The following is a 6,460-nucleotide window of genomic DNA, read 5'->3' as shown; positions in this document are numbered from 1 at the left end:
CTCAGAGGTCTGGAGTGGCTAGTTTCCTTCTCTCTGTCCAAGGTCTCAGAGGTCTGGAGTGGCTAGTGTCCTTCTCTCTCTCCAAGGTCTCAGAGGTCTGGAGTGGCTAGTGTCCTTCTCTCTCTCCAAGGTCTCAGAGGTCTGGAGTGGCTAGTGTCCTATCTCTCCAAGGGCTCAGAGGTCTGGAGTGGCTAGTGTCCTTCTCTCTCTCCAAGGGCTCAGTGGTCTGGAGTGGCTAGTGTCCTTCTCTCTCTCCAAGGTCTCAGAGGTCTGGAGTGGCTAGTGTCCTTCTCTCGCTCCAAGGTCTCAGAGGCCTGGAGTGGCTAGTGTCCTTCTCTCTCTCCAAGGGCTCAGAGGTCTGGAGTGGCTAGTGTCCTCTCTCTCCAATGGCTCAGAGGTCTGGAGTGGCTAGTGTCCTTCTCTCTCTCCAAGGGCTCAGAGGTCTGGAGTGGCTAGTGTCCTTCTCTCTCTCCAAGGGCTCAGAGGTCTGGAGTGGCTAGTGTCCTTCTCTCTCTCCAAGGTCTCAGAGGTCTGGAGTGGCTAGTGTCCTTCTCTCTCTCCAAGGTCTCAGAGGTCTGGAGTGGCTAGTGTCCTTCTCTCTCTCCAAGGTCTCAGAGGTCTGGAGTGGCTAGTGTCCTTCTCTCTCTCCAAGGTCTCAGAGGTCTGGAGTGGCTAGTGTCCTTCTCTCTCTCCAAGGCCTCAGAGGTCTGGAGTGGCTAGTGTCCTTCTCTCTCCAGGGTCTCAGAGGTCTGGAGTGGCTAGTGTCCTTTTCTCTCCAAGGGCTCAGAGGTCTGGAGTGGCTAGTGTTCTTCTCTCTCCAGGGTCTCAGGGGTCTGGAGTGGCTAGTGTCCTTCTCTCTCCAGGGTCTCAGAGGTCTGGAGTGGCTAGTGTCCTTCTCTCTCTCCAAGGTCTCAGAGGTCTGGAGTGGCTAGTGTCCTTCTCTCTCTCCAAGGTCTCAGAGGTCTGGAGTGGCTAGTGTCCTTCTCTCTCTCCAAGGTCTCAGAGGTCTGGAGTGGCTAGTGTCCTTCTCTCTCTCCAAGGTCTCAGAGGTCTGGAGTGGCTAGTGTCCTTCTCTCTCTCCAAGGCCTCAGAGGTCTGGAGTGGCTAGTGTCCTTCTCTCTCCAGGGTCTCAGAGGTCTGGAGTGGCTAGTGTCCTTTTCTCTCCAAGGGCTCAGAGGTCTGGAGTGGCTAGTGTTCTTCTCTCTCCAGGGTCTCAGGGGTCTGGAGTGGCTAGTGTCCTTCTCTCTCCAGGGTCTCAGAGGTCTGGAGTGGCTAGTGTCCTTCTCTCTCCAGGGTCTCAGAGGTCTGGAGTGGCTAGTGTCCTTCTCTCTCCAAGGGCTCAGAGGTCTGGAGTGGCTAGTGTCCTTCTCTCTCCAAGGGCTCAGAGGTCTGGAGTGGCTAGTGTCCTTCTCTCTCTCCAAGGGCTCAGAGGTCTGGAGTGGCTAGTGTCCTTCTCTCTCTCCAAGGGCTCAGAGGTCTGGAGTGGCTAGTGTCCTTCTCTCTCCAAGGGCTTTGGATTGTAGCCTTGACTGAGCCACCAATTGGGCTACGAAACTAAATCAATTCAGTGTCAATATGCAAGTTGAAGAGACAGACTGAGAGAGAAAGAGAGCGAGAGAAAGAGAGATCGTTTTTTGTTTATTGTGCTGTCTGTGCTACCTGATCAATATTTAGCTATGCAGCTCAGAGGGTTTGTGGGAGATTTGGGACCAAAGCTAAAACGGTAACATAATAGAGATCTCATCAGACACATCGGGAGATTAGCCAGCTATCTGGATCAAACAGTTTTAAATTAGCAATTATTAAATGACAAAATAAAAAGGACTCGCTGAATTTAGGGGTTGGAGTTGGAGACGCTAATCGAGATTTATCCACCCGTTCTTTCTCCCTCTCCACTTGTTCATCTGTTCTTTTTCAACCCCGTTTGACTCTCTCTAGATCACAAAGCCAGTCTATTAGTGGTGGTATTGAGTGGGACAGAGAGGGGCTGAATAGGAATATTGACATCTTAGCTGGATGGGTTTTCTGCTAAATAGTGTGGTGAGAGACTTCTGATATCCATACATTGACTGGGGCTGGGCTTGGGTAGGGTTGACTGGAGCTGGGCTTGGGTAGGGTTGACTGGAGCTGGGCTTGGGTAGGGTTGACTGGAGCTGGGCTTGGGTAGGGTTGACTGGAGCTGGCCTTGGGTAGGGTTGACTGGGCCTTGGGTAGGGTTGACTGGGGCTTGGGTAGGGTTGACTGGAGCTGGGCTTGGGTAGGGTTGACTGGGCCTTGGGTAGGGTTGACTGGGACTGGGCTTGGGTAGGGTTGACTCGGACTGGGCTTGGGTAGGGTTGACTCGAGCTGGGCTTGGGTAGGGTTGACTGGAGCTGGGCTTGGGTAGGGTTGACTGGAGCTGGGCTTGGGTAGGATTGACTGGAGCTGGGCTTGGGTAGGGTTGACTGGAGCTGGCCTTGGGTAGGGTTAACTGGAGCTGGCCTTGGGTAGGGTTGACTGGAGCTGGCCTTGGGTAGGGTTGACTGGAGATGGGCCTGGGTAGGGTTGACTGGAGCTGGCCTTGGGTAGGGTTGACTGGAGATGGGCCTGGGTAGGGTTGACTGGAGCTGGGTTTGGGTTTGGGTAGGGTTGTTGTAAATTACATTGTCAATGTCATTCCCTGTCTACTTGTAAATGTCAATATACAGTATATTTGTTGTAAATGTTAATATAGTTTATTTGTTGTAAATGTTAATATACAGTATTAGGGATTTCCTCATCATCAGACTTCAGAGTCAGAACTCTTTAGAGTGGTTTAGGATTTTGTGGTTGTGTGGTCTTGTTCTTCTATCCTCATGGGGACATGAAATCCCCAAAAGTCCACACAAGGATAGCAAAACACCCCAAGAGGACAAAGACTATTTTAAGCTTAGAGGTCAGGTTTACAATTAGGGTTAGGGTTAGAATTAAGGTTAAGGTTTAGGGTTACGTTAGGGGGTTACGTTTGGGTTACCATACCATAGATATGTGTGGAGAGGGAATGAATATCAGATTGTTGACAGGTAGACAGGGAATGAATATCAGATTGTTGACAGGTAGACAGGCAATGAATATCAGATTGTTGACAGGTAGACAGGCAATGAATATCAGATTGTTGACAGGTAGACAGGCAATGAATAACAGCTTGTTGACAAGAAGACAGGCAATGAATATCAGATTGTTGACAGGTAGACAGGGAATGAATATCAGATTGTTGACAGGTAGACAGGGAATGAATATCAGATTGTTGACAAGAAGACAGGCAATGAATATCAGATTGTTGACAGGTAGACAGGGAATGAATATCAGATTGTTGACAGGTAGACAGGGAATGAATATCAGATTGTTGACAAGAAGACAGGGAATGAATATCAGATTGTTGACAGGTAGACAGGGAATGAATATCAGATTGTTGACAGGTAGACAGGGAATGAATATCAGATTGTTGACAGGTAGACAGGGAATGAATATCAGATTGTTGACAGGTAGACAGGGAATGAATATCAGATTGTTGACAGGTAGACAGGGAATGAATATCAGATTGTTGACAGGTAGACAGGGAATGAATATCAGATTGTTGACAGGTAGACAGGGAATGAATATCAGATTGTTGACAAGAAGACAGGCAATGAATATCAGATTGTTGACAGGTAGACAGGGAATGAATATCAGATTGTTGACAAGAAGACAGGGAATGAATATCAGATTGTTGACAGGTAGACAGGGAATGAATATCAGATTGTTGACAAGAAGACAGGGAATGAATATCAGATTGTTGACAGGTAGACAGGGAATGAATATCAGATTGTTGACAGGTAGACAGGGAATGAATATCAGATTGTTGACAAGAAGACAGGCAATGAATATCAGATTGTTGACAGGTAGACAGGGAATGAATATCAGATTGTTGACAGGTAGACAGGGAATGAATATCAGATTGTTAACAGGTAGACAGGGAATGAATATCAGATTGTTGACAGGTAGACAGGGAATGAATATCAGATTGTTGACAGGTAGACAGGGAATGAATATCAGATTGTTAACAGGTAGACAGGGAAATAATATCTCTGTTACCCAACCCCCCCGCCCTCCTCTTTCCCTCTGTCCTTGTCTCACCTCCTTTTCAGAGTCGTGCCACACCAAGCGGTGCTCCGATCGATGAGACAGCATGCCAGATTGGTCAGGGACGGGCCGCTAAGATGTAAGGACGCTCTTTGGTGTGTGTGTGTGTGTGTGTGTGTGTGTGACTCCCTAGATGGGCCATCCTCCTCCGAGCCTGTCTCCCTGTGTGGTGGATGAGTCAGGATCAGCAACAGCCACTCATACCACCTGGCATGCCACACAGAAACACAGACACGCACACACCAGGCTGGCAGGCTGTAATGGCTTTCCTCTTCTGAGGAGGAGTAGCAAGGATCGGACCAATACGCAGCGTGGTAAGTGTTCATCCTGGTTTTTAATAAGAACACTGAACAAAACAATAAACGACAACGTGAAAAAAACGAAACAGTTCCGTGTGGAAACAAACACAAAAGTGAAAACAGGCTCCCTAAATATGGTTCTCAATCAGGGACAACGATGGACAGCTGCCTCTGATTGAGAACCATACCAGGCCAAACAACCCACCCAACTCACGCCCTGACCATACTAAAACAAAGACATAATAAAAGACAACCCACCCAACTCACGCCCTGACCATACTAAAACAAAGACATAATAAAAGACAACCCACCCAACTCACGCCCTGACCATACTAAAACAAAGACATAATAAAAGACAACCCACCCAACTCACGCCCTGACCATACTAAAACAAAGACATAATAAAAGACAACCCACCCAACTCACGCCCTGACCATACTAAAACAAAGACATAATAAAAGACAACCCACCCAACTCACGCCCTGACCATACTAAAACAAAGACATAATAAAAGACAACCCACCCAACTCACGCCCTGACCATACTAAAACAAAGACATAATAAAAGACAACCCACCCAACTCACGCCCTGACCATACTAAAACAAAGACATAATAAAAGACAACCCACCCAACTCACGCCCTGACCATACTAAAACAAAGACATAATAAAAGACAACCCACCCAACTCACGCCCTGACCATACTAAAACAAAGACATAATAAAAGACAACCCACCCAACTCACGCCCTGACCATACTAAAACAAAGACATAATAAAAGACAACCCACCCAACTCACGCCCTGACCATACTAAAACAAAGACATAATAAAAGACAACCCACCCAACTCACGCCCTGACCATACTAAAACAAAGACATAATAAAAGACAACCCACCCAACTCACGCCCTGACCATACTAAAACAAAGACATAATAAAAGACAACCCACCCAACTCACGCCCTGACCATACTAAAACAAAGACATAATAAAAGACAACCCACCCAACTCACGCCCTGACCATACTAAAACAAAGACATAATAAAAGACAACCCACCCAACTCACGCCCTGACCATACTAAAACAAAGACATAATAAAAGACAACCCACCCAACTCACGCCCTGACCATACTAAAACAAAGACATAATAAAAGACAACCCACCCAACTCACGCCCTGACCATACTAAAACAAAGACATAATAAAAGACAACCCACCCAACTCACGCCCTGACCATACTAAAACAAAGACATAATAAAAGACAACCCACCCAACTCACGCCCTGACCATACTAAAACAAAGACATAATAAAAGACAACCCACCCAACTCACGCCCTGACCATACTAAAACAAAGACATAATAAAAGACAACCCACCCAACTCACGCCCTGACCATACTAAAACAAAGACATAATAAAAGACAACCCACCCAACTCACGCCCTGACCATACTAAAACAAAGACATAATAAAAGACAACCCACCCAACTCACGCCCTGACCATACTAAAACAAAGACATAATAAAAGACAACCCACCCAACTCACGCCCTGACCATACTAAAACAAAGACATAATAAAAGACAACCCACCCAACTCACGCCCTGACCATACTAAAACAAAGACATAATAAAAGACAACCCACCCAACTCACGCCCTGACCATACTAAAACAAAGACATAATAAAAGACAACCCACCCAACTCACGCCCTGACCATACTAAAACAAAGACATAATAAAAGACAACCCACCCAACTCACGCCCTGACCATACTAAAACAAAGACATAATAAAAGACAACCCACCCAACTCACGCCCTGACCATACTAAAACAAAGACATAATAAAAGACAACCCACCCAACTCACGCCCTGACCATACTAAAACAAAGACATAATAAAAGACAACCCACCCAACTCACGCCCTGACCATACTAAAACAAAGACATAATAAAAGACAACCCACCCAACTCACGCCCTGACCATACTAAAACAAAGACATAATAAAAGACAACCCACCCAACTCACGCCCT

This window comes from Oncorhynchus mykiss, chromosome 14, assembly GCF_057628025.1.
Source record: "Oncorhynchus mykiss isolate SJ-2025 chromosome 14, ASM5762802v1, whole genome shotgun sequence".
NCBI classification, from domain to species: Eukaryota; Metazoa; Chordata; class Actinopteri; order Salmoniformes; family Salmonidae; genus Oncorhynchus; species Oncorhynchus mykiss.
This window is presented reverse-complemented; position numbering follows the sequence as displayed.